Below are 23,371 nucleotides of genomic sequence, written 5' to 3'. Positions count from 1 at the left end.
AAACTTTTTTTTTGTCTCTTTCCTTAGGACTTTTATTTAGAAAATTTGTAAATACATTTTCTCTGTCTTCTGTGTAGGGAAAAGAGAGATCAGACTGTTACTATGTCTATGTAGAAAAACGAAGACATGGCCAGGCACAGTGGCTCACACCTGTAATCCCAGCACTTTGGGAGGCCAAGGCGGGTGGATCACGAGGTCAGGAGATCGAGACCATCCTGGCAAACACGATGAAACCCTGTCTCTACTAAAAATACAAAAAAAAAAAAAAAAAAAAAGCCGGGTGTGGTGGTGGGCGCCTGTAGTCCCAGCTTCTTGGGAAGCTGAGGCAGGAGAATGGCGTGAACCTGGGAGGCGGTGGAGCTTGCAGTGAGCAGATCGCACCACTGCACTCCAGCCTGGGCGACAGAGCGAGACTCCATCTCAAAAAAAAAAAAAAAAAAAGAAAAGAAAAAGGAAGACATAAGAAACTGCACTTTGATCTGTACTAAGAAAAATTCTTCTGCTTTGAGATACTATTAACCTGTAACCTTAGCCCCAACCCTGTGCTCACAGAAACATGTGCTATATTGACTCAAGGTTTAATGGATTTAAGGCTGTGCAGGATGTGTTTTGTTAAATATGTGTTTGCAGGCAGTATGCTTGGTAAAAGTCATTGCCATTCTCCATTCTCGGTTAACCAGGGACACAATGTGTTGGGGTCCGTGCCGGGGGTGGTGGAGAATGAAAGAACACACAAAAGACAAAGACACACAGAAAACATGGCGGCCACGCTCAGAGCCTCCGCCTCACTTTATTTATACTCCATAAACCCCACGTCAGCAGAAAGAATGCAATGCAAAACAAACTTTCTTTTCCCAGATGTAACCTTCTACTCAGTTCTTTGTTTCTATGCTCTTCTTTATCTGCCCGCCTTCTTGGCGCCTACGAGAGTTCATTAAAAGTTCAATTGGAGATACTGTCCTTGAGCCCTATCTATTCTCAGCATAGTGTTTTCAAAGGCCCCTGCATTTCCCCCCCTTTTTTTTTGTTTTGCCTCAATCCTAAAAAGGTAGCCCATATTTGTTCTTGTGTTTTCTTTTGTTTTTGGAGGCGACGGAGGGAGCATCGAATCACCAAAAGAAGTAGACCCAATCCAAGTGCCCAAAGCAATATACTTCCAGAGATGTAGAAATCCATGTCTTCATCTGGGTCCATGGGTTAAAGGCAGCAAGGCGCTGACCCAGCTCCTGAAGGGTTACAGTTCCGGACAACACATGTAATTGTTGTCGAAATGCATCAGAAATGTTCTGAGTGAGCTCTTGGATGTCCAAACTAATATTTTTATGGCCTATTAATAATTTTCGGATTACGGTCCAATTTTGAGAGATGTTAAAAAGCACAGGCGTTACACAAAATTGAGTGGAGTTCCAATCACATTGTAATGTTATCCGAGTACTGAGGACAGTGAGCTGATCTCCAAGCCATGTCAAGGCTTGTTCCATGTTGTCCAATCTTTCAGCAAGTTGAGAATCAATGTTTCGTTGTTGAAGCCATAACCGGTGAGATTATTTGTGCCATTGCTGCACAAATTCAGCATTTTGTATGCTTTGACGAAGAGTGAGCCCTGCTACGGCCGCAGTGGAGACGATGGCGACAAGGCTCATCACCGAGGCAATTATAAGTCCAAGGGCACGGAGGGTTCGCTGGAGAGAAGTTCAAATATAAGTCTCAAGAGGTGATGCCCCCATGGTCGCGTAAGGTTAACAGGCAGCCAAATTTCCTTACGAGCCCTGAGGATATAAATATCCTCACTAAAGTTGTGCCACCAGGAATGATTGAGGCAAGACAAAAATGTACACGTATCTGTACAATTAACAATCCCCATATCATTATCCCATGTCAAATTCCCTGCTAATTATAGGTAGGGCTTACAGACACAAGCAATAATATATCAGGAGGTATTTCGATATAACTGAATATGAAAGGAGTTATTTGGGTTAGAAAGATTAAGGGGCATATTCCCCACAAAAAAGCTAATGGCATCACCTGCAGCTAACAACTTCCAAAGATAACTCTGTACTTCAGGCCTCCTTCACGCCATACCAAGGTTTCATTATTGTTAGCAGCAATACTTTTATTTACCCGGTGCCATTTCAAAGGTGTGTGACTAAATTTTGTTTGAAAATCACTGTGCACACTCCAATTAGTTATTTACATTCCATTGTATTCTAATAAAATCCGGGGTTTATTTCCCCGACATTGTTGCCACTCCAGCACCTCAATATTAGGAGAAACCTCTGGAATAGGACAAAAAGGTAAACAACTAGGAATAGTTTCATTACTATATACAGTATGATTATAATAACAGTATTAGCAGCCACATGACTATGATTATAGCAAACAAGCCAGGCTTCATGCGATTTTCGGAGACAATGAGAACTATTTCCCATGCATATTGGAAGTTCTTCCACTCCAAATTGGTATGTGTTGTTTATAATTCCCGTTTTCCGTTCTATATTGTCCTTGTCTATATAGGGGGACGGCATCCAAGTAGTGTCATTGGTGAAAACCTTAATTTCCGCCTCTCCCCAGGCGACTCCCTGATAAAAGGGTGGAAAGGGAATATAAGTGCAATATTCATACAAAGCCTCACTAAGGGAAATAAGTCCCCCGCCGAGGCACATCCAACAAAGGAAGAAATGCATGCTGAATCCAGTTTTCTTTTCAACAGGGTTTCAATCATCTTGTAGGAAACCACTCAGGTCCGCTCCCTGTAAGGACAAGAGCATAGCCCCGTCCCTGTTTTAGAACTTGCCCTTGAACATACTTACCTTCTTCATTAGGATACCAAACCTTTAAATTGTCAGCGGGGACTATCACCGAGGGAGGTGAGGAAAGATGGGTTACGGCAGCGGAATCTTGCAATTGTCTCCATTGATTCAAAAAAATTAAGGTAAAAAGAACCTTCAAAATCTGGTTTCTGGGGGGCCCATTTCCCCTTTTTTGTTTTGTTTTAATAGTTGAGTTTTTAAAGTTAAATTTGCGCGCTCAGTGATGGCTTGACCTTGACTGTTGCCCGGGATACCGATGATATGTTGAATAGTGTATTGCTGTAAGAAAACTTGTAATTTACGAGAGACATTAAGTATAAGAGGAATGCCCATGATGGCGAAACAAGCTAAGAGATGAGTAATAACAGAAATGAGAAAAGGTGTCAATGGTATGATGAACATACTTTAATCGTCCAAAAGAAGGGACACCTCGTGGATTAACCCCAGGATGGAAGAATGGAATGCTCAAAGGAGCACAGGAAGGACAAGCTCGAATAAGAGAACGAGCTTGTTTATGAGTTAAATGAAACCGTCGTTGAAGGCCAGAACTATTAGTGTGATGTAGAGTATATTTTTGTTCTGCAGCATGTAGGTGGCCGATTAAAAGCAAATCAATCTGAGTATTACCATGAACTAATGGTCCAGAAAGTTGAGAATGAGAACGAAGATGAGTGATGAATAAAGGAGCTCAACATTGGCTCAAAGTAAAGGAAAACAAAGAAAAGAATTTCTGAAGAGAAGAAGTAGCACAAAGAGGTAAAGTGGCCTGAGAAATATAAGAAGTAACATAAACGGCGTATTGAGAATCACTAACAATGTTACAACCAGTAGTAGGGAAATCAAGTAAGACCATGAGAATAGCAAACAATTCTCCCTGTTGCACCGAGGGATAAGGATAAACTGTAACTCAAGATTGATGAAGCTTCTTGCCAAGAATCAGAAGTTGCAAGAAGATAAGTGATCTGACTATGAGTGAATTGAGAGACAATTAAGGAAGGATCTCCTCCCCAAAGTTGTCGACAGTGATGCCGTCCTTTGATGATCAGTTCAGCTAAACGATTGATATAAGTAGCCAAGCGTTTAGATGTTTTATTGGACAAAAAGATCCATTCTAGCGGCCGATTGGTTTGATGAATCATTCCTGTAGGAGAATGTAAAGTATGAAATAAACAAAAAGAAAAGGGAACATTAGGAAGGGGCCTGTTAAAGTTGCTCTTCTACAAGCTGGAGTTCCTGTAAAGCCAAAGGAGTTAAATGGCGTGAGTTGTCCAAGTGACTGTCTCCTTCTAGAATAGAAAAAAGATGTTATAACTGATATGTTGGTATTCCTAAAACAGGACACATCCAATTAATGTCTCCTAGAAGCTTTTGAAAATCATTTAATGTTTTTAAATGATCACGTCGACTTTGAATTTTTTGGGGTCGAATATTTTGTGCCCCCAAGGTATAACCTAAATATTGAATAGGAAAATCCAGTTAAATTTTTTCTGTGGCAATATTAAGTGAGTAGAAAGAAAGCTGAGTTTGTAATGATACAAAAGCATCTTGCTGCTTTTCTCTGGTGGGTGCAGCAAGAAGAATGTCATCCATATAATGATATAAAAGAACAGAAGGATGACGCTTTCGAACAGGATCCAAGGCCCTATGGACAAATTCTTGACACAAGGTAGGGCTGTTTAACATACCTTGAGGTAAAACTTTCCATTGATATCGAGAAAGTGACTGAGAATTATTAAAAACAGGGACAGAGAAGATCCATATAATGATAAATTAACATAGTTGGAAACTAATTTTTTACAGGATTTAAAGTCCTATGTAAGAATTTTTGACATACAGTAGGGCTATTAAGTATACCCTGAGGAAGAAGCTTCTACTGATATTTTTGAATAGGTTGTCCATTATTATTTTTAGGAATAATAAAGGCAAACTTTTTACAATCTTGAGGTTGTAATGGAATAGAGAAAAAACAATTTTTGAGATCTATGACCATTAATTTTTAACTTTGTGGGATAAGGGCAGGATTAGGAAGACCAGGCTGTAAACTTTCCCTAGGTTTAATGTAAACATTTATAGTTTTAAGACAAGACAAAGACGGGAATTCCATGCAGAAATACGTGGCTTTATATTCCTCTCGGCCATTTGTTTTTTGACTTACTCTTAGAGTCCTAAGTATTTCTTTAAATAATGGTCACTGTTTCACCTAAATAGGAGTGGTGGCTATGAGTTTAAAGGATTGTAGCCCATTTTGAACATCATATTTTTGGCAGCTGAGGAAATATGAGGAATGTTTTAAAAAGCAGCAAATTGTTGTGAAAGATCTTGTTCCCAAAAATTAATATTGATAGGAACAATATAAAAAAAAAAAAAACTTGACCTTGTTGACCTTTAGGACCGACACAGGTTAAAGGTTCTACGTCTTGATAAACCACAGAAGCAGCACCCAAGCTAGTGAGTATAACTGAAACTTGTCTTTTTTCCCATTGTATAGGCCACTAATTTAAACAAATAATAGACATATTCACCCTCGTATCAATTAACCCTTTAAAAACTATTTCATTAATGTGCAATGAACATAAGGGCTTTTGATTAGAAACTAAAGTTTCCCAAAAAACAGTTTTTTCTGTGCTACCAAACCCTCCCTATTGAGAATACGTTCCCCTGCCTCTAGGCATATAAATTGTGAGACTTGAACCATAATAAGAATTTTATTAGTAACATCATGTCCTTTTGGCAAAGGGCCACACACTCTAATAGCTAATTTATATACTCCTCTATTAGGAGACAAAGTATAAGGCTGAGTAATAGCTCAGTCAGCAGCGGCGCTCTGCTTAGTTGCCGCATAAGGCTGAGAAACTGGGGTAAGGTGTGGGATCCTTAAGGAGGACTTGAATTTATTCCTTGATGTTGTAGGTCGTTGCTCACTGGGTATTGTAGTAGACTTGTATTGTAATTGTTGGGGCCCCAAGCCTGTGGGCCCCGGCTCCCGTTTCCCAGGAGAGGAGACAGTAAATTTCCACTTTTATCAGTTTTGGAACGATATTTATTTGTCCAATGTCGACCTTTACCACAACATTTGTACACCTCTGAAGGCAGCTTTCTGCCTTGAGGGATAAAAGGGTTCAATTTTTATGACATTCTTTTTTGAAATGTCTAGGTTTACCACACTGAAAGCAAACACCTTGTTTGTTATTTCCTTTTAAGGCTTTAAACAAAGCGCCAGCAAATAATTGAGCATTATAAATAGCCCCTCCAACACTAACACAAGTTTTAATATATTTATCTAAATTGGCCCCATTGGCCTTTAACGATTTTAACAATTTTTAACAGTCAGCATAAGCATTTTTAAAAGACAATGTTTGTAACAAAATTTTTGAAGCAAGGCCAGCACCCACAATTTTGAAGACAGCATCCTGAAGACGGGCTACGAAATATAGATATGGTTCATTTGTGCCCTGTAAAATCTTCACAGAGGAAAGGGAAGATTTTCCTGTTATCTCTACCTTATTTCAGGCCCTTAAAAACAAAGTCTTGATTTGAGTAAAGGCAACATCATCTAAACCAGCCTGAGCATTAAGAGTAGCATATTGGCCCGTGCCTGTGAGTTGTTCCTCAGTGGCTCCTGGGGGATCACACATAACATTTTTTCTAGCCTGTACATGTGCCTTGTTCATTTACCAGCTGTGCAATTGTAACCATTGAGAACGATCAAGAAAAGCCTTCCCCAAAGTCTTCCAGTCTATAGGAATTATCAAATTTTCTGATGAAAAAATATCAAGAAGACCAAGGATAGGGGTTCATAGTTAGAAATGGCAGCTTTCATTTCTTTTAAAAATTTAATTTGTAAGGCATTAAATTGGACATTATTGCCACCATTTGAAAACTGAGCATTAGGAGCAAAAGAAGCACAAATAATTGGAAACAGATCCAGCTCCTTAAATAATTTTTTTTAATTAAAAGTATATATAATATATAATAATACTCATATCCCCAAATATAAAGAATCCCAACATATTAATAGGAAAAGGCAAATAACCCAACCAAAAGTAGCAGAACAAAGAAATGACAATAAACCTATATGTCTAACATCATTACTCACTAGGAAATATGTATATTAATACCAAATTGAGAATCATTACATACACAATACAATGGTTAAAATTTAAAAACACAGAAAATATCAAGAGGTAGTTAATGTGTTAAGCAACTCGAATACTCAACTTCTGTTTGGAGTGTAAATTGGTGGAACCTATGCACCCCTATAACATAACAATTTCCTAGAAAAATTGTGTGCACATTGTTGGGGTTATTAATACTATATTAATATTAATAGTTAATATTAATGTGCTTATTGACTATTGAAATACTCATAATATTTTAACAAACAATAAGATATACATATACACTGGTTTTGACGTATTAAACAGGTGTTTAGTATAAATTTAAAGTATGTCTGATGTGAACAGGGCTTCAACTTTGCCAAACAAAGGTAAAGATAAGGAAGCCGGGGGTTGGAGGCTCTGGAAAATCCTCTTTTAACAGGGCAGAAGGAAAAGAAACAGGGAAAGCTCGCAAAGGTGAATTAGAAGAATATATCTGTAATATTTGTTGAAGCATTTCCATAATACACTGCATGTCAGAATTTCCCTTAGAAGAAGGAAGAGCTGGCTTTTTCTCTTCTCCCCCTTTTGCTATCCCCCCCATCCTCTGTTATCCTGGCACAAATGGGCTCCATTTCAGATTTATTTTTTTCCCAAATCCTCAGATACCTTTCCTCCTGTGGCTACATCACCACACTCTGAATCAGTCTCAAGTAACTCTAATGTCTGAGTGATAGAGTCACACAAGGTCCACAATTTTAGAGGAATAATATCCCCTAACTAGAGAGCTCTACACAGAGCTTTTACTACCTGTAACCATTTTTTCCAATTCAGCTGCACTTTAGTCTGATACTGAAACCAGTAACAATGTTGTTCAACATGGGCAAACAATCGCTTCAAAGTCTTTTCCTTTCACTTCTACTCCCATAGACAGCAACAGTCCTTGAAACAGCTGTAAATATTCTGAGGCCAGAGCGATGGAATTCCCATAATGAAAGCTTAAGAAGGTTCCCCTTAACAATATCTGAGCCTTACCCGCTCCTAGGGGGTTCCCCTTCTTGTTCTCCCCTACTCACCCGTGCTGACCCTGCTCGCTGCGCCACTTGTTGGGGTCCGTGCCGGGGGTGGTGGAGAATGAAAGAACACACAAAAGACAAAGACACACAGAGAACATGGCGGCCGCGCTCAGAGCCTCCGCCTCGCTTTATTTATACTCCATAAACCCCATGTCAGCAGAAAGAATGCAATGCAAAACAAACTTTCTTTTCCCAGATGTAACCTTCTACTCAGTTCTTTGTTTCTATACTCTTCTTTATCTGCCCGCCTTCTTGGCGCCTACGGGAGTTCATTAAAAGTTCAATTGGAGATACTGTCCTTGAGCCCTATCTATTCTCAGCATAGTGTTTTCAAAGGCCCCTGCACAATGCACTGCGGAAGGCCACAGGGACCTCTGCCCAAGAAAGCCTGGGTATTGTCCAGGTTTCCCCCCCGACTGAGACAGCCTGAGATATGGCCTTGTGGGAAGGGAAAGACCTTACAGTCCCCTAGCCCGACACCCGTAAACAGTCTGTACTGAGGAGAATTAGTGTAAGATAAAGGCCTCTTTGCAGTTGACATAGGAGGAAAGCATCTGTCTCCTGCTTGTACCTGGGAATGGAATGTCTCCATGTAAAACCCGATCATACGTTCTATTTACTGAGATAGGAGAAAACCTCCTTATGGCTGGAGGTGAGACATGCTGGCGGCAATACTGCTCTTTACTGCACTGAGATGATTGTGTAAAGTCAAACATAAATCTGGCCTACATACATACTGAGGCACAGCACCTTTCCTTAAACTTATTCATGACACAGAGTCTTTGCTCACACGTTTTCTTGTTGACCCTCTCCCCACCATTACCCTATAGTCCTGCCACATCCCCCTCTCCGAGATAGTAGAGATAGTGATCAATAAATACTGAGGGAACTCAGAGAACAGTGCCGGGGCGGGGTCCTCTGTATGCTGAGCGCGGTACCCTGGGCCCACTTTTCTTCCTCTATACTTTGTCTCCATGTCTTATTTCTTTTCTCAGTCTCTCATCTCCACCTTGTGAGAAACACCCACAGGTGTGGTGGGGCAGGCCTCCTTCACTTCTGAGGTTTTTTTTTTTTTTTTTTTTTGAGACAGAGTTTTGCTCTTGTTGTCGGTGCTGGAGTGCAATGGCGCGATTTCAGCTCACCACAACCTCTGTCTCCCAGGTTCAAATGATTCTCCTGCCTCAGCCACCAGAGTAGCTAGGATTACAGGTATGCACTAGCATGCCTGGCTAATCTTGTACTTTTACAAGAGATGGGGTTTCTCCATGTTGGTCAGGCTGGTCTCGAACTCCTGATCTCAGGTGGTCCACCCGCCTTGGTGGTTTGACACTGGGATTACAGGCGTGAGCCACCGCACCTGGCCTGAAGTGGTATTTTTAGGAAACAACCTAAACTTGTTTCAGTTTAATAACCCAGGGATGTATTTCTGAAGGACTTGGGGTCTCTCTCTGAAAGGCAAACAACAAAAGAGACAGTACCTGTAACTCAGTAGGAAATTAAATATTTCAAACATCAAATAATTCCAATTTAAAAGTATGGACCTTTAAATAATTCTGAGCCTTGAAAAAATATGGTCATGCAACTTGAGTCCAGTGGTATGCAGACACAACTTCCTTTTTTTTTTTTTTTTTTTTTTGAGACATAGTCTCATTATGTAACCCAGGCTGGAGTGCAGTGGCCTGATCTCAGCTCACTGCAACCTCCGCCTCTTGGGTTCAAGCGATTCTCCTGCCTCAGCCTCCTGAATAGTTGGGACGACAGTCAGGCACCACCATGCCTGCCTAATATTTGTATTTTTTAGTAGAGACAGGGTTTCACCATATTGGCCAGGCTGGCATCAAACTCCTGACCTCGTGATCCGCCCGCCTCAGCCTCCCAAAGTGCTGGAATTACAGCCCTGAGCCACTGGCGCCTGGCTGCAGATGCAACTTCTAACAGTTTTCCTGGCCAGACGCGATGGTTAACGCCTGTAATCCCAACACTTTGGGAGGCCAAGGAGGCTGGATCACTTGAGGTCAGGAGTTTGAATCCAGCCTGGCCAACGTGGTAAAACCCCAGTCTCTACTAAAAATACAAAATAATTAGCCAGGCTTGGTGACGCGCATCTGTAATCCCAGCTGGTTGGGAGGCTGAGGCAAGAGAACTACTTTATTTATTTATTTTTATTTTTTTTGAGACGGAGTCTCGCTCTGTCGCCCAGGCTGGAGTGCAGTGGCCGGATCTCAGCTCACTGCAAGCTCCGCCTCCCGGGTTCACGCCATTCTCCTGCCTCAGCCTCCCGAGTAGCTGGGACTACAGGCGTCCGCCACCTCGCCCGGCTAGTTTTTTGTATTTTTTAGTACAGACGGAGTTTCACCGTGTTAGCCAGGATGGTCTCGATCTCCTGACCTCGTGATCCGCCCGTCTCGGCCTCCCAAAGTGCTGGGATTACAGGCTTGAGCCACCGCGCCCGGCCAAGAGAACTACTTTAACCCGGGAGGTGAAGTTTGCCGAGTGAAGGTGAAGCCGAGATCTCGCCACTGCACTCTAGCCTGTTCAACAGATAAACAGTCTGTCTCAAAAAAGAAAAGAAAAAAGAAAAAATGTAAATACAAAAATAAAAGTAATAGATCTCTTACACAAATGTGCTGGGACAACTAACTGGATATCCACATGAAAAAGAATAATGTTGGATCCCTATCTCACACAATCAAAAATTTAACAAAAAGTTAAAAAAAAAAAAAAAAAAAAAAAAAAGAGAGAGACAAGGAAGGGAGCGCTGCGGGAGGAGGTGTTACTTTGTCGCCCAGGCTGGCTTGGACCCCCAGACTCAGCGATCCTCCCGCCACTGCTTCCTGAGTAACTGGGAATTCAGGCTTTCGCCCCCACGCCCACATCCCTGCTGTGTTTAAGCTGCAGGTGGTGACCTCACTCCTCCCTGGCCTGAGCACTCAGTCCCGCATCCCAGGCGGTGGCCCTAGGGGAGTCTCTGAGCACAGGGTGGACTCTTTCCCGAGTGAATGGAGAATAGAAAGGAGAGGATTTCTATTCTATTCTTTGGGCCGTCAGCATGAAATCGTACGTTCCTTCCAGGCAGGGCTTTGCATTTCACATTCTAGTTCGCATCCCCCTTGCAGACAATTCCAGGACTTTTGAATCATGCCTCAGTCTTCCTGGCTGCCCTTGCCTCCAAAACCCGAAAACAGAGGCGATGGGAACGAGGCTGAGAGACTCACAGGTCCCGCCGCGGCCCCGCCCTCTGTCGGTTTTGAAGGGCAAAGTTTTTGGGTCTCACGCCCCGCCCCTACCTCACCCAGGCCCCGCCCACCTCCTCGAGGGTCCGGCCCAGGCCTCTCTTCCGTCCTGCGCGCGCAGATTCTCGCAAACCCGGAAGCGGATCGCGTGGAGTGGCGGTCCCACCGCGGTGGTGAGTTTCGCTCTGTGTTGTGTTAAGTCTGCGCTTCCCAGGTCCCCGGCGCTTCTGTACCTGGCACGTGGCGTCCTCATAGACCTGGGAATTCTCGGCAGTCTTTCTTCACCCAGACGTCCCCGTGAGAGTCCGGGGGTTGCTTCCTTTTGGGTTTAAAGTCACCTTAGGCTCGCCCCGTCCCGAATCTTTCTGCTATAGGGCAATGTATACACTTCCCATCGCCTAGTTTTCCTGCTCAAAACCTTTTTCTGACTCCTCCCGACCCGCACTTTTTAAACTCCTTACCGCGAGGCGGATTCCCACCCTGGGCGCCTCCCAGTTTTGTCTTAAGGCACCGTCGCCCCCCACCTCCCTCCTCGTGCTGGGCCCTAATGCTCCCCAGGTCTTCCCTCCGTAATCACCGTTTCTCCTGAGCCCGCGGTGGGGTGGTACCCGGGGGCCTGTACTATGACACCGGGTATTCTTGCCTGCCCAGCTCCAGCCCCTGGAAAATGCGCTTCTTCGGGATGCGGGGGTCTTACTCCAAAGCCCCCTGTGATTGTGTGGGCCAAAGGGATCAGGAGACTGGGAGAGAGCAGTAGAAAACCTGAGACAGAGAAAAGAAGAATGAGAAAGACCGTAACAGATGGCAACGTAGAGGATGGGTGAGGGATTTGCTGAGAGACAGCAAAAATGAAAAAAAAAAAGAAAAAGAAAAAAACCGGAGGGGAAAAGCAACTGGAGAAATGTAGAGAAAAGCTAGATGTACAAAGAGATGAAGGACAGCAAGGTAGGGAGAAGGGCAGCAAAGAGGGAGGCTCATCAGAGTGAGGGAGAGGAGGAGGGATTTGGAGCCAGGGCAGACAGAGCAGAGTGGTGCTGTTAGTGAGGAGAACAGAGGGGAGAACCACAGCAGGGAGGACACCTGAGGATCTGGGGTGCTAGAGAGTGGGGACAGGGGGGTTTAACAGGGAAGATAAAATTTAACAGGGAGAGCAGAAGAGGTGCAGAGATGGGAGAAGAGGCAGAAATACATGGAGATTGAGGATGATCGAAAGATTGGGGAGAAGGAGCAACAACAGGTTAAATAAGTTGCGAGGATGGAGCAGAAGAGGTAGAAGAGAAGAAATAGAGGGAAGAAGGGGATAAACAGCAGAAGAGGAGAGGGGTACAAAATGAGGAACAGAATTCCAGGGAAAAAGAAAACAAGAGCTAGAGCGAGAAGGGGAGAATGAGAGATATGTACAGAATTAGGGAGGGAAGCACAGTAATGAAGACAGAGGGGCTGAGCGCAGTGTCTCATGCCTGTAATCCCAGCAATTTAGGAGACTGAGGCAAGGAGATTGCTTGAGTCCAGGAGTTCAAGGCCAGCCTGGCCAACATGGTGAGAACCCCACCTCTGCCAAAAGAAAAAAGGAAATTATCTGGGTGTGATGGTGCACACCTGTAATCCCAGCTACTCTGGAGGCTGAGGCAGGAGGATCACTTCAGCCCAGGAGGTCCAGGCTGCAGTGACCCGAGATCATGCCACTGCACTCCAGCCTGGTCAACAGAGCAAGATGCTGTCTCAAAAGAAAAAAAGGGGCAGGGGACTTCATTGGATATGATTAGTTGTGATATGTTGACTTCTATGTATATAATCTAATAACAAAATTTGTTTATATAGATGAGATTGAGAATTTTAAAATTCCTATCTCTTTTTTTTTTTTTTTGAGACGGAGTCTCGCTCTGTCGCCCAGGCTGGAGTGCAGTGGCGCGATCTCGGCTCACTGCAAGCTCCGCCTCCCGGGTTCACGCCATTCTCCTGCCTCAGCCTCCCGAGTAGCTGGGACTACAGGCGCCCACAACCGCGCCCGGCTAATTTTTTGTATTTTTAGTAGAGACAGGGTTTCACCATGGTCTCGATCTCCTGACCTTGTGATCCGCCTGCCTCGGCCTCCCAAAGTGCTGGGATTACAGGCGTGAGCCACCGCGCCCGGCCTAAAATTCCTATCTCTAAGGCATGTACATTCTATAAATCTTGGCATCAGAGGTCAGCTTCCACTTGGAATCCCTATTCAGCCCCAGGGTTCTGTCTTAATTCACTTGTTAGACATTCTCTTTCCTTTTCCCAGGGTGGAATAGGAAGTGGGGCAGTGAAGTGAGAGAAAAAAATCACTTTCTGTTATCATGTAATAGTTTTAATTTAATTAATTAATTGATATTTTGAGACAGAGTCTGGCTGTATCGCCCAGACTGGAGTGCAGTGGCGTGGTCTCCTCCAACTGCAGCCTTGCCCTCCTAGGCTTAAGCGATCCTCCTACCTTAACCACCGGGGTAGCTGGGACCACAGGTATCAGCCATCAAACCTGGCTAGCTTTTGTATTTTTTTTTTTTGTAGAAAAGGGGTTTCACTATGTTTCCCAGGCTGGTCTCAAAATTCTGGGCTCAAAGAATCCTTCTGCCTTGACCTCCCAAATTACTGGGATTACAGTTGGGATTCCATAGAGGAGCCACTGCACCTGACCTACATCCTCGTTTTTGTTTGTTTGTTGTTTTTGAGATGGGATCTCGCTCTCATCCAGGATAGAGTGCAATGGCACAGTCTCGGCTCACCGCAATTTCCGCTTCCCGAGTTCAAACGATTCTACTGTCTCAGCCTCCCGAGTAGCTGGGATTACAGGCATGAGCCACCACGTTTAGCTAAATTTGTGTATTTAGTAGAGACGGAGTTTCTCCATGTTCGTCAGGCTGGTCTCGAACTCCTGACCTCAGGTGACCCGCCCACCTCAGGTGACCCGCCTACCTTAGCCTCCCAAATGCTGGGATTATAGGTGTGAGCCACCACGCCCAGCCCATAGTACTTTTTAAAAGGGACATCAGGGTGCAGTGGCTCACGCCTGTAATCGCAGCACTTTGGGAGGCTGAGGTGGGTGGATCACAAGGATCACAAGGTCAGGAGTTTGAGACCAGTTTGCCCAACATGATGAAATCCTGTCTTTCCTAAAAATTCAAAAATTAGCTGGGTGTGTTGGCACACGCCTGTAATTCCAGCTACTCAGGAGGCTGAGACAGGAGAATCACTTGAACCCAGGAGGTGGAGGTTGCAGTGAGCCAAGATTGTGCCACTGCGCTCCATCCTGGGTGAGAGTGAGACTCCATCTCAAAAAAGAAAAATTGAAAAAAAAAAAAAAGGAACATCAAAGCCAGGGGGTGATGGCTCATACATGTAATCCCAGGACTTTGGGAGCCAATCACCTAAGGTCAGGAGTTCACGACCATTCTGGCCAGCGTGGTGAAGCCCCATCTCTAGTAAAAATACTAAAAAAGTAAGCTGGGTGTGGTGGTGTGCACCTGTAGTTCCAGCTGCTCGGGAGACTGAGGCATGAGAATCGCATGAACTTGGGAGGAAGAGGTTCCAGTGAACCGAAATGCTACCACTGCACTGTAGCCTGGGTCTTCATCTCAAAAAAACAAACAAACAAAAAAATAAAATAAAAAGCAAAAGAGACATCAAAAGTGCTTTTTTTCTCATTGTGTAATAGATTTCCTTTTTGTTCTTTCTGATTCCTCTTCATTTCTTTCTTTCCTTATTCATTTTTTTTTTTTTTTGCAGTTTGAGATAAATCTTAATTTTAAAAATTCCTTTTTAAATACATAATCACTTCTTCTGAAAGATGCCTTTGTGGCATCCAAAAATCAGCTCACATCGTTCCTTTCTGTACATGTGTATGTTCTAGTTATTTTCCTGTTGACATCTGAATTTGTTAGATTTCTTAAAAACAATTTCAAAGTAGTTTCTGTTTGAAATTAGTTGTGTCTGTTTCAGATCGAGGTCTGCATGCTTTCTACTCTTTATTATTTATTGGAAACCTTTAACATCAAAATGTAGTTTAACCAGTTAGTCTATTTTTCAGTTTTCTTTCCTTATGTCATCTGTCAAAATCTTGAGCTGTGAGCTATTTTTTTTTTTTTTTTTTTTTTTGAGACGGAGTCTGGCTCTGTCGCCCAGACTGGAGCGCAGTGGCGCGATCTCGGCTCACTGCAAGCTCCGCCTCCCGGGTTCACGCCATTCTCCTGCCTCAGCCTCCTGAGTAGCTGGGACTACAGGCGCCCGCCACCGCGCCCGGCTAATTTTTTGTATTTTTAGTAGAGACGGGGTTTCACTGTGGTCTCGATCTCCTGACCTTGTGATCCACCCGCCTCGGCCTCCCAAAGTGCTGGGATTACAGGCTTGAGCCACCGCGCCCGGCTGTGAGCTATTAAGTGCATGTTTCCCTCAAGGCACCTCTGGTCTATGTGGACAAATGTTGAAAGCCCAACTCCTCACTGTGGCTCCACAGCCCTGTGTCCAGGGCCCCTGCCAGTGTCCAGCCTCCTCCTGGGAGCTTGCCTCCATCTCCTGACTCCCTCTGCCCCAGGCATATTGCTTTTCTCTTTTCCCAAACATCAAAACCCTTCCTGTCTCAGGTCGCTGTCCCTGCTCTTACCCTGTGTCCCTAAATGATCATGGCCCTGTCCCTATCTCCTCCTTCAGGTCTAGGTTCAGAGCTGTCTCCCATGCCCTCCCACCCCCACCTGAAGTTCCCTCTGCCCATCAGTCTTTTTCATGTTACTCAGATTTTATTATCTCTGCATCAGTCATATCAGAAATGCTCTTTTTATTTTTTTAAATTTTTTTTTAGACAGAGTCTCACTCTCATCCAGGCTGTGAGTGCAGTCTCGTGACCTCGCTCCCTGCAACCTCTGTCTCCTGGGTTCAAATGATTCTTGTGCCTCACCCTTGCAAGTAGCTGAGATTACAGGTGTATGCCACCACACCCAGCTCATTTTTGTATTTTAATTTTAATTTTATTTTACTTTTGAGTCTCAATCTGTTGCCCAGGCTGGAGTGCAGTGGCACGATCTTGGCTCACTGCAACCTCCACCTTCCGGGTTAAACCGATTCTCCTGCCTCAGCCTCCCGAGTAGCTGGGATTACAGACACCCACCAAGCCCAGCTACTTTTTGTATTTTTAGTAGAGATGGCATTTAACCATGTTGGCCGGGCTGGTCTCGAACTCCTAACCTAAAGTAATCCACCTTTCTTGGCCTCTCTGAGTGCTAGGATTACAGGCCAGAGTCACCGTGCCTGCTCCTATTTTTGTATTTTTAGTAGAGACAGGGTTTCACCATGTTGGCCAGGCTGGTCTCGAACTCATGACCTCAGAGGATGCGTCTGCCTTGGCCTACCAGTGTGCTGTCATTACAAGCGGGAGCCACCGTGCCCACCCAGAGATGCGTTTCTGCATGGATTATTTTGAGTATTTTGTGTCTCCGTTCATTGGAGGATACCTGTTTCCCATCTTGGCCACAGGACAACTGCAGCATCTACTCTGGGGTTGTGGTTCAGATGCTGAGGTGTCCTCAGGGAACACTGAGGCAAGTCCCACATTTCTTCTGGAAATTTCAACTCTAATTGGTCTGAACTTCCTGTGGCTATTTATTTCAGTCAAAATAAGAAGAGAAGGCCTCACTAAGGTCAGAAAAGCCCAACAGACCAGACCTTGTGTCCTCCGGCAGTGCCAAGGCATCCCCATTTTTGTCATCTGTCACTGCCTCACTCCAGCTCCCGGGTCTTCCGTGCTCTGCACATCTCCAGGGCCCAGTTTGGCCATTATGGGCAGGGGCTTTGCCACCAGCAGGTGATGCGCTCAGAGTCAGGGGTCCTGGATTCCCTTCAGGAAGGGTAGGGAGAAGATCAGGGTCCTGAAGGGCATGAAGGACCCACCTCTACACAACTAGTTCTGTTCTGGAGGATCTGGAGGCTCCATGACTTCAGGAAAGATTCTTCCAAGGATCTTCAAACGTCAAATATTTCACGTTAAAAGCTACGGACCTTTAATTCTGAGCCTTGAGATGAAGGTGGTCATGCAACCAAAGTCCAGTGGCATGCAGGCGCAACTTTTTTTTTTTTTTGAGACGGAGTCTTGCCCTGTCACCCAGGCTGGAGTGCCGTGGCGCCATCTCGGCTCCCTACAAGCTCCGCCTCCCGGGTTCACGCCATTCTTCTGCCTCAGCCTCCCCAGTAGCTGGGACTACAGGCGCCCGCCACCACGCCTGGCTACTTTTTTGTGTGTTTTTAGTAGAGACAGGGTTTCCCCGTGTTAGCCAGGATGGTTTCGATCTCCTGACCTCGTGATCCACCCGCCTCAGCCTCCCAGAGTGCTGGGATTACAGGCGTGAGCCACTGCGCCCGGCCGCAGGTGCAGTTTTTTAGAGTTTTCCTGGCCAGGCGTGGTGGCTCAGGCCTGTAATCCCAGCATTTTCGCAGGCAGAGGCAGGCGGATCACTTGAGGTCAGGGGTTAGAAAACAGCCTGGCCAACTTGATGAAACCCCCTCTCTAGTAAACATACAAAGCCATTACAAGGTGTGGTGGGGCGTGCCTGTATTCCCAGCTACTTGGGAGCCTGAGGCAGGAGAACTGCTTGAACAGGGGAGGTGGAGGTGGCAGTGAGCCGAGGTCATGCCCCTGCACCCCAGCCTGGACGACAGAGCAAGACTCCATACCAAAAAAAAAAAAGGGTATACAATTCAGTTTCCTAATATCAATTTAAAAAAAAAGTTTTGACCAGGCGAGGAGGCTCAAGCCTGTAATCCCAGCACTTTGGGAGGCCGAGGCTGGTGGATCAAGAGGTCAGGAGTTTGAGACCGGCCTGTCTAATGTGGTGAAATCCCATCTCTACTAAAAATACAAAAATTAGCCGGGCATGGTGGCACGTGCCTGTAGTCCCAACCCAGGAGGCGGAGCTTGCAGCGAACCGAGATCGCACCACTGCACTCCAGCCTGGGTGACAGAGCGAGACTCTGTCTCAAAAAAAAAAAAGTTTTCCTGTAAATAATTAGGAAGACTAAGCAGCCCCAGAGACAAGACCTCCTGGCATCATTGTCCCTTCTTCTGGAGTGATAAAGTAACCTTCCTTTAAGTGTATTAATCCGTCACCAGTCAAGTTGCTACAACTACTGGTCTTGAATGGAAAATGTGGTGATTCTGCTAAAGCTTCTCTGTGTTTCCCTGTGTGTGTGTGAAACATTAACGTCTCTACTTGGGAACACGGACCCCCTTCATTTGGAATTGAGGTTTCCAGGTGGCTATCCTCAAGCGTTGTGTTCACATAAACTCTATACTTAACCATGTATTCTAAATTTTATTATTTATGGCTGACGTCAGTTTCTGTCGGATTGTAGGGGCCTCACTAGAGAGGGCACCTGTCGCTATGTTGTAATATCACACTTGCCAAAATGACATGGATTAGCATTTTCCCCCCTTCCTTTGCATGAAGCTAATTAGCTGACGCAGATGGTCACCTCCATTACCAAGTAGAGCCACAATGAACTATGTGTGACCAAGGGTGTTGTCAAGCCCTCTTCCCTGAGGACTGATTAGTGTTTATCTTGAAAACATACACTTAGGCCAGGCACACCTGTAATCCCAGCACTTTGGGAGGCCAAGGTGGGTGGATCACCTGAGGTCAGGAGTTTGAGACCAGCCTGACCAAGAAGGTGAAACTCCGTCTCTACTGAAAATACAAAAATTAGCCCAGCGTGGTAGCAGGTGCCTGTAATCCTAGCTACTCGGGAGGCTGAGACAGGAGAATTGCTTGAACCCAGGAGGCGGAGGTTGCAGTAAGCCGAGATCGTGCCACTGCACTGTAGCCTGAGTAACAGTGAGACTTGTGTCTCCAGAAAAAGAAAAAAGAAAACATGTACCTAAAGGGTTGTATAGAACAGTGAAGTTTCTTTCTCTGTTTTCAACCTCTCAGCTGTTTGTCTCTATTTCCCATCACATTCAGGTCTAAGGCTCTTTATTAATAAAATGGTTTTTCTTTCTTTCTTTGTTTTCATAGTGAAGATGATTTTTCATCTGGGGAAGATTTTTTTAGTTTTCATTATATTTTCTCAACATTTAAAAAGCGAAGTAAAGAGTATTTCTTGGGCCTGGCATGGTGACTCATGCGTGTAATCCCAGCACTTTGGGAGGCCGAGGTGAGGAGAGCAGCTATTTCTCTTACAGTCTCCTGTTTCTGAAGAGGAGGAGGAAGTAAAAGTTGAAAAACAGGAATGAAGTCAGTGGCAAGACCAGCCAGTGCCACTGATGACCAGACCTGGAGGTTAAAAGATTAACCCCCAAATCTAACCACATGTGCTCTCAATCTAACACGACCCTTTCACGTGGAACCACTTAGAGCTGTAAGCCCTTAAAAGGGCCAGGAACTCTTTCTTTGGGGAGCTTGGCTCTTAAGACGTAAGTCTGCTGACGCTCCCGGTCGAATAAAAACCTCTTCCTTCTTTAATCCGGTGTCTGAGGAGTTTTGTCTGCTGTTCCTCCTGCTACATTTCTTGGTTCCCTGACTGGGAAGCGAGGTGATTAAGGAGGCAGCCCCTTAGGCCGCTTAGGCCTGCCCTGTGGAACATCCGTGTGGGGGACTCCAGCCAGCTTGAGCAATGCGGATCCTGAGAGCGCTCCTGGGTAGGCAGTTGCCCCGGTGGAAAGCCTGTCGGAGCGGTGCACAGCAGGCCCCCACAGAGGATCAACCCAGTGGCTGAACACTGGGAAGGAACTGGCACTTTAAGCCTGGAAATCTGAAACTTGGTGACACTGGTCTTTGGAACTTGTCCCCTCCATTTGAGTAGAAGTGTGGCCTGATCACCCACGGTGTGCCTGTACCAGCACCTTGGTTTTTGACTTGACTTGAATTGCTTGATACTTTGGATTTGGTTTTGACCTGGCTTGGATTTCTGGATACATTGATTTTGGTTTTGATTCTCGTTTGGTGTAAACTGAAAAGGTGCGTGTGTGCCCTTTTTACCCGTTCTTTGTTCTGTGGTGTGCGTGTGCTGTTAGTGTGTTTTGTCTCGAGGAAACATGGGTCAGACACAAAGTAAGCCCACTCCACTAGGAACTGTGTTGAAAAATTTTAAGAAGGGATTTAGTGGAGACTATGGGGTTGCTATGACACCAGGAAAACTTAGAACTTTGTGTGAAATAGATTGGCCAACATTAGAAGTGGGTTGGCCATCAGAAGGAAGCCTAGACAGGTCCCTTGTTTCTAAGGTATGGCACAAGGTAACTGCTAAGTCAGGACCCTCAGACCAGTTCCCATACATAGACACTTGGTTACAGCTGGTGCTAGACCACTCACAGTGGCTAAGAGGACAGGCAGCAGCAGTGCTAGTAGCAAAGGGACAGATAGTCATGGAAGGATCCCGCTCCACCTGCCGAGGGAAATCAACTCCTGAAGTTCTGTTTGACCCAACACCAGAAGACCCATTGCAGGAGATGGCACCAGTGATCCTGGCGGTGCCTTCCCCTTACCAGGGAGAGACGCTCCCCACTCTTGAGCCCACAGTGCTTGCATCTCCACAAGACAAACATATCCCTAGGCCACCCAGAGTAGACAAGAGAGGATGTGAAGCCTCAGGAGAAACCCCTCCCTTGGCAGCTCGACCAAAACTGGGATGCAAATGCCCCTGAGAGAGCAGCGGTATACCGGGATAGATGAGGATGGGCACATGGTGGAGAGGCGTGCTTTGTGTACCAGCCCTTCACCTCTGTCGACCTTCTCACCTGGAAAAACAATACCCCATCCTATACGGAAAAGTCACAAGCTCTAATTGATTTGCTCCAAACTATTATCCAGACCCATAACCCCACTTAGGCTGATTGCCACCAGCTGCTCATGTCCCTCTCTAACACAGATGAAAGGTGGAGAGAGCTCCAAGCAGCAACCAAGTGGCTGGAGGAACAGGCACCAGCTGATTACCAAAACCCCCAAGAGTATGTAAGGACCCAGTTCCCAGGAACCGACCCCTGGTGGGACCCAAATGAAAGAGAGGACATGCAAAGGCTGAACCGACACAGGGCAGCTCTCCTGGAAGGATTAAAGAGAGAGCCCGGAAGGCCACAAACATTAACAAGGCCTCTGAGATCATCCAGGGAAAAGAAGAAACTCCAGCACAGTTCTGTGACAGGCTATGTGAGGCCTATTGTATGTATACTCCCTTCGATCCTGATAGCCCTGAAAATCAGCACATGATTAACATGACTTTAGTCAAAGTGCAGAAAACATTAGAAGAAAAGTGCAGAAACAGGTTGGGTTTGCAGGAATGAATACGTGACAGTTATTTAGAAATAGTTAACCAGGTGTTTGTAAACAGGGACGCAGTAAGCCATAAGGAAAACAGCAAAGAGAATGAACGTTGGGCCCGGCGAAACACCAACCTGTTAGCTGCAGCAATCAGAGGGGTCCCCCCAAAGAGGCAAGGGAAGGGGGGCCCCAGGAAAGAGACTCAGCCTGGCTGTCAGAGCTTGCAGCATAACCAGTGTGCTTATTGTAAAGAAGTAGGACATTGGAAGAACAGATGCCCTCAGCTAAAAGGAAAACAAGGTGACTCAGAGCAGGAGGCCCCAGACAAGGAGGAAGGGGCCCTGCTCAACCTGGCAGAAGGGTTATTGGACTGAGGGGGACTGGCTGGGGGGTATAACGGGGAAGAGAGAATTTAACAGGGAGAGCTCAGGAGGTGCAGAGATGGGAGAAGAGGCGGAAATAGATGGAGATTGAGGATGATCTAAAGATTGGGGAGAAGGAGCAACAAGAAGTTAAATAAGTTGTGGATGGAACCCAGCTAATTTTTGTATTTTTAGTAGAGACAGGGTTTCAGCATGTTGGCCAGGCTGATCTTAAACTCCTGACTTCAGGTGATCCACCCGCCTTGACCTCCCAAAGTGCTGGGAAAACAGGCGTGAGCCACCACACCTGACCACCCATGTATTCTTGATTGAAAAAATTTGCTTATGTCTTAGTTCAACTTTCCCTGTTTTCTTTCCTTTTCTTTTCTTTTTTTGAGATGCAGTTTTGTTCTTGTTGCCCAGGCTGAAGTGCAATGGCGGGATCTTGGCTCACCGCAACCTCAACCTCCTGGGTTCAAGCGATTCTCCTGCCTCAGCCTTGCTGAGAAGCTGGGATTACAGCCATGCGCCACCACGCCTGGATAATTTTTGTATTTTTAGTAGAGACGGGGTTCCTACATGCAGGCCAAGCTGGTCTCCAACTCCTGACCTCAGGTGATCCGCCCACCTTGGCCTCCCTGTTTTCAAGGTCAGTAGTTGTGTGTTTACACTGCTGCATTTTGTAAATGTTACTGTACTTTTCTCATAAGGAAAAATTAAATGTTAGGAATTAAAGGCATCAGAACCTTGCAAAAGAAGTTTCTTTAGCCCAGGTATGTGAAAGATGCTTCTCTAATTCTAAAGGATAGGGTGATAAAGACCAACCCTCCCCATTAGCCCTTCCAGCCCCCCATGTAAGAATTCAGGCACACCTTCTCACTCGTCTCAGACCTTCTCAGGGTAACTCTGTGAAAATGTTTTCACTGTGACGATAGCACAGCTAAATCCAAAGCAGGTCATTCAGTCCCCGGCAGGGAACCCTCCACCGGCTTCCTGTGTTCCCTGGGACAAAAGTCCAGCTCTTCACTGTGGCTCCACAGCCCTGTGTCCAGGGCCCCTGCCAGTGTCCAGCCTCTGCCTGGGAGCTTGCCTTCATCTCCTGACTCCCTCTGCCCCGGTCACGTTTGCTTTTCTCTTTTCCCAAACTCCAGAACCCTTCCTGTCTCTGGTCATTGTCCTGCTCTTACCCTATGTCCCTTGGCAGCTCATTTACGATGCTGTCCTGTCCCTTTCTCCTCCTTCAGGTCTAGGCTCAGAGATGCCTCCCATGCCCTCCCACTGCCATCTGAAGTTCCCTCTGCCTGTCAGTCTCTATCACATTACTCAAGTTTATTATCTGTGTCAATCACATCAGAAACTAGGACTTTAAAAAAAAAAAAAAGGTCTCACTGTGTCCTCCAGGCTGTGAATGCAGTCTCGTGATCTTGGCTCACTGCAACCTCTGTCTCCTGGATTCAAGTGATTCTTGTGCCTCAACCTCCCAAGTAGCTGAGATTACAGGTGTGTGCCACCACACCCGGCTAATTTTTGT

The 23,371-nt window shown here is 45.5% G+C and overlaps 1 protein-coding gene and 1 long non-coding RNA gene across 5 annotated transcripts in view; one reads left to right on the top strand and one right to left on the bottom strand.

Annotated features, from left to right (window-relative positions):
- Positions 1 to 23,371, top strand: part of LOC102131854 (uncharacterized) — a 104,328-nt gene that overhangs the window by 66,594 nt on the left and 14,363 nt on the right. For 2 of the 3 annotated variants that reach the window (XM_074024496.1, XM_074024494.1), the window contains exon 3: positions 22,264 to 22,489. The exons of the other annotated variant lie outside the window; for it this stretch is intronic. The gene's annotated coding sequence lies outside the window, so the exon portion shown is untranslated. The remainder of the gene's footprint in view (positions 1 to 22,263; positions 22,490 to 23,371) is intronic. 3 annotated transcript variants of the gene reach the window in all.
- On the bottom strand, positions 749 to 8,051 carry LOC135968562 (uncharacterized). Of its 2 annotated transcripts, none has more exons than XR_010583449.2 (2): positions 7,984 to 8,051; positions 749 to 2,750 (listed from the first exon to the last, which is right to left on the bottom strand). It is a non-coding gene; the product is annotated as an uncharacterized lncRNA (long non-coding RNA). The 2 variants fall into 2 exon arrangements; XR_012427940.1 differs by having other exon boundaries at positions 749 to 2,579.

This window comes from Macaca fascicularis, chromosome 19 (genome assembly GCF_037993035.2).
Source record: "Macaca fascicularis isolate 582-1 chromosome 19, T2T-MFA8v1.1".
In the NCBI taxonomy this organism is placed as follows: Eukaryota; Metazoa; Chordata; class Mammalia; order Primates; family Cercopithecidae; genus Macaca; species Macaca fascicularis.
The sequence above is the reverse complement of the archived record's forward strand: the minus strand, read 5'-3'. Positions and strand labels throughout refer to the sequence as shown.